Source organism: Capsicum annuum, chromosome 5 (assembly GCF_002878395.1).
Source record: "Capsicum annuum cultivar UCD-10X-F1 chromosome 5, UCD10Xv1.1, whole genome shotgun sequence".
Classification (NCBI taxonomy): domain Eukaryota; kingdom Viridiplantae; phylum Streptophyta; class Magnoliopsida; order Solanales; family Solanaceae; genus Capsicum; species Capsicum annuum.
Window position 1 is genome coordinate 95,373,786 of NC_061115.1, and position 12,265 is coordinate 95,386,050.

Consider the following 12,265-nt stretch of genomic DNA (forward strand, 5'->3'; position numbering starts at 1 on the left):
TCAGTGGTTTTTAGGGGTCGACATGAGATATCGATGATTATTATAGAGTTTAAACACTGGATGTAGACAGTAATTAATAAGACTAAGATGAAGGATCCAAAGTAGAGATGAGAGTTATTGAGACAGGTTGCAAGATATATTGCTGAGCATGGAGTTAATGCCCCTTAGGTCAAGGGGAAATGGATATTAAGAAGTCATCCCTATACTTTGCAGGAAATTTTTTGTAGTTTATAGTTTAGAACTAATTGTGCCCAATGGGAGCGGATAAATCACTCACACTTGGTCGGGCTGTTCTTGTGGCCATTATCATGGGTTGATATGATATTAATTTTCATTGATACATTTGAGATGAGATTCATGAGATGTCCTTCTAAGAGGTCACCAACATACTATTACTATTTCAGATTCAGAGAATTTATGATGCGGTGGAAGCTGTAGCATTACCAACTGTTAATAATCCTATTGAGGTGACCTGTGTAGCTGAGGTAGGGTTGATTAGAGGTGAAACCAACATAGTTGCATAGAGAAAGGCATAACCTTCTTCTTTATCTGTAGTGTTCTTATTTGAGTGGCCTTTGGAGATGATCGAGCATGTAGATACACTGACACTAGGTGGTGAGAGAGAGGTAGTCAGTTGACTATGAGTCCTCCCCTGTGGGTAGTGAGAGGGTGGTGGGTATTTTAGTTCCACCATTTACTTCTATAGTGCCTCCTCACCCGCCTACTTCAGGTATTCTTACAATGATTTATAAGTTCTTGTAGAGGTTAGTGGATATACAAAAGGCATTATTTGAGAGGAAAACTCACTCTAATATCCAATTGGAAAATTTATTAACCTAAATTAAGCCATGGGTGCACACTACTATCGAGACCTCTGAGGCATTGGTTGAGGCTCAAATGATGATCGTGATGTAGCAATTTATGAGAGATATTTATAAAAGTATTGAAAACTTTTATATTAATATAGGGGAGAGACAATGCGAGACCCAAATACCTTATATATCTAATCTGAGGGAGAAGGTGGCCACATTGAGGATTGAGGTTTGTTCTTAAGAAGACAACTACACTCTGGCCATAACCCCATCATATCATCCATACTATAGACACTTCCTATAGCACCAATATTGGTCCTTGACTTATTTGAGAATGAAGAGTCCCTTACTGCAAAAAATAAGAGGGAGTGAGACCTCGCAGAGCAGAGTGATAGTTTTGATTTATAGGGATTCGAGTAGGGTATCCAGGGATTCATAGACTTAGTATCATGTTGGAAAGATCAAGAACAAACAATGAGAGTTGGGAGCCTTGTATGTTCGACCACCACCTCCTCTTAGCACTGAGCCCGATGTGCCACTTGATGCCCCGATTGAGGGAGAGTCAATACTTAACATGCAGAGCATTGAAAGTATGTATCCACTCCCTTACTCTAATTATTTTCTTGGTTATACACTTAGGATAGCTGATCAAATCATGGTTGGGGTAGGGGGTATACCCCTATTGGGGTTTTTATTGCCGCGTCTCTTTTCCTTAAAATAGGTTGATTTGGTAAAACAATCTATGATGACCAAAATGTTGTCACACCCACAAGAATTATGTGGCAGCCCATTTATAAAGTCTAGAGTGATCCAATCCCACTCCAATCAGGAATAGGTAATATCAGAAGCAAACTAACCAATCTGTGATGCTCTACCTTCTTAATGACCCTCGATATTATTTTCTGCTTATTTTTACCATTTAGAGATTTCCTTTAGATGCCCCAAGTCATTTATGACTTCCTGGAGCTGGTGTAGGAAATCTCAAAATGGTATAAATAAGAAGAAATGGAGAAAATAAATTCATGACTTACTGGAGCTGGTAATTTAGTTACCGGCCAGTTAATTTGATTTTTAGAACTAATCTAATTTGAAGTCTTTGATGGTAAAAATTATCTACCGAGTGAAAAAATTAGTAAAATGACCTCGTATGCTAATTCTAAAAGTTCCAATATCTTCAAAACATTGATTTTAGTCTAGGAGGACCTTTGGTTTGGTACCAAAGGCTTTTGGACTCATTCTGAGGTTTTGGTTGGACATTATGAAAAACTGACACTTGGTTATAGGACCCACTTTTCATTAAAAAGACATCGGATAAAAATTTCAGCTGTGCCATTGATTTTGAAATGTCAAATTTAAAAGGGTAGCATAGTTTGTTTGCATGTACAGGATTCCGAACAAATCCAGAGGGTTCGGTGGTAACTTAGAAAATATATTAAGTTTTCATCTGGTGCACTCAGCTAGTGCATCCGCTAAAGAGGACCTTTGAGTGTTTTAGTGGAGGTTTCTTTAGCAGCCTTCCAAGAATTTTAGCGGCCAGGACAACCCCGTTGAGCTACTTTAGCGCTGGCTTGTCTGCTTAAGCAGTATGCCAGGCATAAGCGGGTACCGTTTTAGTAAAACCTGGGCTCTTTAGCTAAAATTGCTAAAATGGCCTAGTGCCTACTTTAGTGGCACTTGGGAGACATTAAATGCCCCAATTAGCCTAACTTTCTTCCATTTTTATCACAAGTTCGAGAGTGAAAAACCTTAGAAAGCGTAGGAACTTGGAAAACAATTAACAGGTGATTTTAGGGAGTTTGTGAGCTTAAATTACTTATTTATTCTCTGAATTCTTAGTTTTAATTAATTACGTGGTGAATTTCTCAATTATTTCCTGAAATCCCTAAATTATTAGTGGGTTGATTTAGCACTATTTTTTTAGAATTCACCCATTCTTGAGGGTAAATATTCCTTGAGCATGGAGGGACGCATTGACGATTTTGATAGGCGATTCCACAGGTGGGCCCCATATGATTTTTTTATGTAATTTTGGACAAAAGCATTAAGTTAAAATATGGGTACCATTGTTATTATATTAATGATTAAAGTATTATTTTGATAGCATGGCATCATATGGAAACTTCTCGAAAGAGGAAATTGATGATTTAGCAGATTTCACTAAGCTTTTTTAGTATCCAGGTAGGCGAGGTTTATCTCTCTCTTTTAGATTGGACTAATTTAAGTATATTTATGATAATGTGCTATATATGGGTTGGGAACAAGGTCTTGAAGGCATAATTAGTATTATTTGGATTATTAAGCCTATTAAGGAACCATAAATTAGGTATAATTGACTTAGTTACTTATGCATTAGGTAGAATTGCTATCTTAGGACTAAATGTGTCTCATTAACATCTAGTAGTGATTTTAGATGCCTTAGACTAGTGCATGGTAGAATTTTCCATATAATGAATTTTGGGGATTTGAAGTGGGATCCTCTAGTTCACATTAGGCCAAGACACTTTGTAAGACCTTAAAAAATTTGATAATTTCATTTTTGACCTTCTCGTATTCATAATATTTATTTTTGACTTGAATTATGTTTGGGGCTGTTAATAGGGTAATTTGGGAATGTTTTAGAATTTTGGGAGGCTATTTTGGGACTTCAAAGCAGTGTACCTCCGTGATATTATCATGCCATGGAGGTTAGCCTCAATGATATTAGCGTTTCATGGAGGTTAACCTCAGCGATAATGGCATGCCACGCCAAGGTGTAAATTTTATCCATTTTTTTTCAACTAGAGGGAGGGTTTTTTTGTCTTTTCAGCCTTTCTACGACTTATATATATAAAAGGGCCCCTTTTTCTTCAGTTTTCAAAGATCAAACTCTACTTGATTCATCTTTAACTCTCTAACAAAGAAAGCTTAAGGGTTTTATATAATTCCTCAACCGGACTTCAAACTCCAAGTTGACTTCAATTTCTTGTGTGTTTCAGACATGTTTATTTTCCCTAAGCTTTAATTTTAAATTGTGGCATGAATTGAATGGATTTTAGTGTGATTTAAATAGTGGGTTTTGAAATTGGATCAGGATATTTTGCTTTTATGGATTGAATTACTTGTCCCATGTTTTGAATAAATTATTTATGCTTTAAATTGATGTTTTTGGGACTGAATTGGTATATTATTTAAATGGTTGGAATGGGGAATATAGGTTACCCCAAATTGGATGAGTTTTGGCTTTGAATTGCATAAACCTCAACGCACTCCATAAATTAGACTTTTATTATGTAAACTTGCATGTTTTAAATTGATTTTGAACCCAATGCATTGCATTAATGTATAAATGGATATAAAAATGGAGTTGGATAGCCTTGGTGGCCATGGTTTGGATTTTAGTGGAAGTTGAGAGTTCAATGTGGTTGTTTGAATTGATTTGGCATGTTTAATTTAGCTTACAAGCATATTGGTATGACGATACCAAGTGATAAATACCTTAATGGATGACTCCTAGGTTAATGGTTGGAATTATGTATAAAGTGATAATAATTTGGGCTTAAAGCAAGATGTGTAGCTTACCTCGAAGGTATAAGTCCCGGAGGGGCGAATGCTGAAAACCACTTTTGCCGGCGTTGGGGGTTTATATGACCATGTGCTTGAAATATGATTGAAGTATATACATTTAGGATGTCTATTGCCCGTAGTGACAACCCAAAGGTACCCCTCTAGATGTTACACGATGCTTGGTACTCCGAATAGCCCAAGCTAGCGTATGATATCTACTCAGCTCTGAGCTTTCATAAAAGTAAACATAAATCATGAATGAATACTGAATAAAGCCATAAAATAACATACATCTATAAGAATAATCCCAGCTAAAACACTGTAACTTAATAAATTTCAAATCTATGGGAATCGAAAAAAAATATAATCTAACTAGTCTTGACAAGTCTTTAATTTAATGACTGAAGTCCCACTGGGACAGATCTTAGCTGACACAAAATAAGAGATAAGTAAATAGAATAACTCTTTTTAACATTTGGAATCATCATAATTTCGCCCTCAAACTATGAGGACTTACCAACTATCTAAACATAGAAAATAGTTCCCGTGATTAATCATGCTGCTAGGGAAGAACACCAGAACCTACATTATAAAACAATGTAGCACATAGTCATGTAATATATGTGGGTCAGTACTTCTAGAATATACTGAGTAGGCACGAGTGAATGCAACAAGTAAAACTTAAATTGAACATACTTTCAAATCATGCATGCTAATTTTTAAAGGAATCACCTTGTTCTTGAATAAAACTCAAAGATGAAACATCATAAAACATAAATTACGAAGCATAATCTGATAAGCTTTGTAAGCCATTACACTTATTTTCTAAAATCATTACTTTTGTGGGAGATTCTTATAACTGACATAAAATATGTGAGCTATCATGGAGTCCAACATCTTACCCACGTTGATAAGAGCTATTCTATCCTTGCCATCGAAATAGAACCTTAACGTAGAGTTATCACTAAACTTCCTCCATATTGGGAAACTGAGGGGAAACTCTGTTGAGATGTGCTTAAGATTATGGGGGCACGTAGTTTCTAAAGAATAGGATGCAATAATACACATTCCCCTCTCGGTTCTAAATACTACTCCCAAAACATCTACCTTATAATAACATAAAGGTTTATAAATTGAAAACTAATTATGCTTCTCTTTACTTAAATCATACCCATGGGGTAAAATTATGGATTTTGATATTAACTAAGCGCATACGATTAAAAATAAAATTTAACAAAATTATAATACTTGTAAGTTGGACTCATAAAATTAATTTTTTTGTAACTCAACAACTTATGCTTAAATCTTGAAATTTATGCATCATGTCATACAAAATTTATGTCAAGACACCATGCTCAAGACTTAAATTAAAATCCACTCATCACTTCATCAAACTTCAAGTCAAGATACCAAAAATCTTTCTATAATAATAATTATCTATGCCAAATCATGAATAAAGGTAATTTCTTGTGTAAATTAGACTCCAATAATATGATATATCATAAATTCAAGAACATGCAAATTTGGGCATGAACCCTACTTTTAATCACATCAAGGAAACTTTAAAATCAAGTTTTTGAGCTTAAGGATGAAAGGTTACCCTTTCTTAAACCCCACATACCAGGATTTCTCAGCTTCTTGTAGGGAACTCAGAATTGGGGACTTGGGAGATGAATTTGTTGAAAAACCCTAGCTTTATTGTTGAAAAACCCTAGCTTTATTGTTCTTAAAAGTGGTAGAGGGATGAATATTGATAAATGATTGAGAAAAAGGGAAAATTACACTAATTTGTGGTTATAAGTTGTGAACTGGGTGTTTAAAGGGAAGGAAAAAGATCAAAAAACTAGTTAGTCTTAAGTGACTATACAACTATTTACACTGCACCATAGCTCAAAGCTTATCTCAAAGGCTAGCCTCTATGTCACACTATTTATACCTACAACACAAATGCACATAGGAGTTTGCAAGGAATAGGCTCTGACATGGACTCAGGAGAGTACAACTTGAAGAAAGGATGGGAAACTACTAGAATTGTCTATATTATATATGAGCTGAATTGCTGACTATATGGATTGACTCATACTAAGAGTTTATAAATCAACTGAAGCATTCCTGACATGAATATATATTTATAAATGTAAAATTATATTTTATGACATGAAATTTCTAAGAGTCACTGAGAAAGGAATATTTGTTACCTCAAACAATCCTTGTCATAATTTCTAATAACATTAAGGGGTATGACTAGAAGGCATGATCTAAAGGAGATATCTGAATAAGGATTCTGACATGGTTTGAGTATACTAGTCTGATGATTTGAGTTTATCAAGTAAGAATGGTTTATAGCTGAATGTGAGACACCTTTGGTCAAAGTTATCTATAATAAAATCTGGGCATCTAGGACAGGAGGTAGGATTAGGACTACTATGCCTTATGTAATGCAACTGATAACTTTTCAACAAAGTAACACTTATGAATCATGCTCTTTCTTACAAAAACTCTACACTCAGCTAGCTAAAATTTCTAAATACACTACATAAGGCCATCAAAATCTCACAACATATTGCTTTAAAATTACTAAAATCTCACTACCTGACTTAGGTGATCACTCGACCATCGCCCTCTTAGATTTAAGTGATCCTTCCAATTTTTTGAACCACTTTATAATTCTAAATTATACCATTATCATTATATTCTAGAGATTGAGGTATCACCATATAATTGGATACTAAGTTATTCCTAAAGATTTCATCCAAAATAAAACATCATAGCTAACTGCTCCATATAAAAACCACATACACGTCAAATTCGCACTACCACCCTAACTAGCAAGGCACTAAACACAAATTCATGCATAGGCTAAGTCAACCTTATATATAAGTTCCATTTACCAGCACCATCATTCTAATAATCTTTTCTTGCATTTTGTAATCATAATTCAAGCTTAAGGTCTACCACTTATCATGGACAACAAAGGGAAATTTTACACACTATGTTGTCTTATGAATACTGGATAGAGATTGAATAAATTCTAATCCATTGAGAAACCTCAACCTTAACCACACCTTCTAACTAATTATAATCAATAAACTCTTCTTTTTATCTTGATCTTAGTACTGTTTGTTACCACTATGCCATGTATTTTATCCATCTCCCTGAGCATTATCTAATTCTGTCAATAATTTAACCATAATATGGTTATATACCTCGGTATCCACACTTACATCCTCTGTACCAACACTACCCAAGAACTAACTAGTATATACTTCTTTGCAGGTAATTTTACAATAAGGTTTATGATAACAGATTTGAGAAAACATTATACCATGGCTTAAATGCATGACTTGAATGAGAAAGAGTAGATGCTTTTGAATAACTGGACTTAAAATAATTAAATGACTCCTTCGAAGCTTGTGAGAAGTCACATAACTTTCTGTAAGTTCTTTTGATAAAACATTGTAGATATAAGTTAAGCATGACTATTTATATTCCCTTTTTGATAAGATATAGTTAGTTGAGACTAAGAAAATGGTTGGATTTTTATTGATCTCTATTGTATAAGCTAGAATATAAAATCAAAAAGACATTTTCTAAATGCCAGTAGCCTCTTAAAGAAAAGTACAAATGTCTTTACGTTGTTTTGCAAGAATATACTAGATATGACTTCACAGATACCCTTTGACAATTGAAAATTGTTCTTTGATCCTAAGTTTTTTACGAACCTAGACTAATTCCTAGTCATAATACGGTGCCTCAAACAACAAGTGATCCTAAGATAGCACATAATACTGACATAATGCATGAGCACCAGATTAAAACATGTATACGAGCTAAATAGACCGAGAAAAGCATTATCATGAAATAAAATGGTCTAGTATATTTACTATTAGAATGTTTACAAAACTAAAATCTGAAAGAAAAAGGAACTAAAATAACATACAATAGCTCTTGCTGACTATTAATGAAGACTCTACTAATATTGAATTTAAGTAGTCAGGATATGACTCTTAGCCATCCCTAATCAATACATAAGAATAGAATGAAATACTAAACCTACAGTTGACTTGAAGTTGTGATATGCCTAACTAAGATCCTGATAGTAATTACCCAGTCTATAACATATGAAAAATATAGGTAGAAGAGGGATACAATTAGTTATTTTGATTGTACTAATTATGTGAGATATTCCCTAATCAAAAAAAATACTTAATAGATGCTTTGAAACTGAGGACATAAACTCTTTCCTAAAATTTGCATAAAAATCAAGTTTGTACTAAAAAGATGTAGACATATTAAAATCTCTAAATAGAGATTTAAAGTATTTTTAAGATTGGAAAGTTGTGGAAACAATATCAATACCTAATATAATTTATAACTAATGTTGAACATGCTATAAAACTATTATGAATGGAAACAGAATATAGATAGCTGAAGTAGAGTATGTTAACCCTGTACGATATACACATTTACTAAAATGCAATGATAATCTAAAAAGTCATAGTTTTAAAAAATTAAAATTGCATTGAGGGTTATATACATATACAGAGGCTAAAACTATGGGAATTTCTCATAATCAATATAGACTATGTAAGCAAATATGGAATATACCTTGCAACTTGAGTTTGGAGGGTGTTTTATACCTTGCCCAAGTTAAGAAACATGACGGGCATGAATTTACTCATGATCCCATTTTGGAAAGGAAGACACTCTCAACTGGTGTGGACCTACCTTTGGTGGAAAATAGTTTTTGACTTAGGTTTTCTAAACTCATGTACTTTCGGTGCTAAATAATGCTCCCAATTGAGAGAGAACTGATATACTAAAATGCACAGTAAGACTATTATTTTAAAATTAAAAGATAAATTCTTTATTTAAAATCATTCTAAATCATGAAAACTGAAGGATTAAGTATTTAACTGATAATGCATGATATCTAAAGTCATTGGGTTTTCATAACCCATTATCTTTGAAGAATGCAATTATTCATGATAATTCTATAATTTCAACATAATAGGGAATTTCATAACTCAAACACAAAATTAGAAATATATCAATATAATGAGAGTTCATAATTATGAGTATGTAAGGATAGCATAGTTCATGGAAAACAAGGCATGTAAAACTAATATAGGCTAAAATCAATCAAATCATGTATAATTTATTCTGAAGAGGTTGAAGACAATAAAATATGGATAATTCCTTACGTATTAAGACAACTGAGTTAAGTCCATGAATACAATTAATGATAACTTTAAATTGGAGCTATTTAATAAAATAATATGAGGGAATTGAAATTCAAGAATCTGGCACATTGGATATGAACCTTAGATCATGAGTTCATAAAAATCATAACTGAAATTCATAATTTTAAAACTAGGTTTTAGGCATATGAGTGAAAGGAATCACTAATTGAATATTCACATACCTGATTATGAAGCTTTTAAATTGAAAATATTAATAGAGACTTGAATTTATTAAGTTTGAGGAATAAACCCTATGTTCTTTTCTTTAGAGAATTTTGATAGAGTTGGGAGCTTTAATTGTTGTTATGAGGGACAAAATAGAATAATAATACTCTAAAATGACTTGGTATAGGCTAAAAATATTGGAAAAAGAATGAAACATCCTTTATAAAATGTGTAGTGATTATTGCTAAATAATTATAGCAGAAGTCATGGGTTGGACCATCCGACTAGTGTCCCTTAACTCATGTCCTTGACACATAGTTTGTATGAAAAATTGTGTTTTGGACACATATTTTGTATGACAAATGAGTCTTTGAAATATGGTTTGTTTGAAAACTCATGTTTTTGACACACGGTTCATATGACAACTTATGGGTTCAGATATCTTGACAGTACTTTACTTTTATGGCCATACCATTTTACTTCAAGACTGAATTTATGAAGGGTTGGTGGAGTTAGAAAGAATACCCAAATAACTTTTATTTCAAGGGTATTGAGATAAAAACACTTTAAATTACAGGAGTTATGATTGTTTGAATTTGACTATAAAAAGATTCTTCCTAGGAAATCAATCAGAAAGGAAGGTTTCAATTGTTCTTTGAGCTAGGTGTTACATTTGGCCTTAATACCTGTATAAATAACTTCTCATGCTACAAAAATGTTACATTTTATTCTAAATATACTTGAATTATAATACCCCGATCATTTCTTAAGCCTAAATCCATCTTTTGAGTGGATATGTATGACTTCCAAAGTGATTGATCTTTAAACCATGTTGTATTTCTATAATTTCTACTTTTTTCATGTAGATAATTGAATTAGATTTCCATCAAGACCAATTTCATCAAAATCCGACATCGGATGAGCGAGTTTTGGCAGTTTTACTCAATGGTATCGGATCGTTTAGGATAGAGGGTCGACCTAGTGGATCGTCAGGTCCCTGGTGGACAGTCAAGTGCCCCGTCAAGCCGAGGTAGTGACTCAATTTTAGAACATCATTCGACGGACAAGTTGGTGGACCATAAAAAGTTGACGAACCGTCAAGGAGTCCGTTAGGTTGAGATAGAATGTCTCATTTCTGGCTCTCGAGTGACGGACGATTTGGTGGACCGTCAGCTTCCTGACGGACTGTCACTTCGATCGTAACATTGAGGTAGAATGTTCTATTTTTGGTACTAGAGTGATGGAGGATCTGGTGGACCGTCAAAAGACTGATGGACCATCAGTTCGAACGTCATAAGCCCCGATCAGCAAATTTCAGCATTTTCAAAAAAGGGCATTTTGGTCATTTTCTCCCCATGTGGTCTTATATATATATTAAAGTGGAGAATATCCACTCATTTCATTCTCCTTTCTCTTCCTATCTTCCAAGAATTTCCTAGAAACTAGGGTTTGTACAAGATCCAAAATCCAAATCCTCTTCCATGAAATTCAGAGAATCTTCCATGAATTTCTCCAATTTGTTCAAGAACTAAGTTTACCAAGTCAAAGGAATCAATAATCTTGGCCTAAAAGTGTGAGAAGAGTTCCAAACAAGTTTCCACATCTTCAAATCAAAATCGAAGGTGTGTGGGGTTTCAACAATAATACTCCTTTCGTTCTTGTGCCTAAAGATTTACTTTCTATTATTGATTTACATGATTTTGCAAGTGGATTTACACCCAAATTTATTTACGTATGATTTATGATACTTGAGTTTAATAAGCTTGATATCTATGGTTATTTCACCAACATGTTTCTTAAATTGAGTATTTATTCTATGAGATGTATATAGCCATTATATATATTGATGATTTCTAAGTGATTTATGTGAAGTGTCAATATTTGTGTTTTTCTATGAGAAATTTGACTATTGAATATATATACATATCAATATTTGAATTGAAAGTCAAGAATGAGTTTGATGATGTTTCTTTGAAGCTTTGGCATTTGAAATGATTTGATAAGCAAATGTACTTGATGTTGAGAAACATTGTTTGAATATGAGTCGAGTTAGGAATCCATAGTCATATATGATTTACCAATGAGATATACTTTTCTATTGGTCATTATGATAGACCCATGAGTTGATATTAATTGAGGTGGATTTCCTAATGCGTTTTGAGCTGAGTCTAGGAGGAGTATTTAGCACCGAGCGGGAAATGTGGTATTTCTCCAGAACTACGTACCACCATAATATTGATGTTGATAGTAGTGGGCCAAAGGATGAGTATGAGATTGTGATGATGAGATTTAGGTTATACTCCCTAGCAAGAATACGACACCCCTGCCAATGTGGGGCTCTCTCCTTAGGAGAGCAAAACGTTGGACTCCATGTGGCTCATATGGTGTAGTTATATTGGTTATAAGAAACTCCCACGTCCATAATGATCTAAGTACCATGATTTACCGAGCCACTCCAAGTCATGAGTCAAAGAGTTTGAGTTGAGTTAAATAATTTATGAG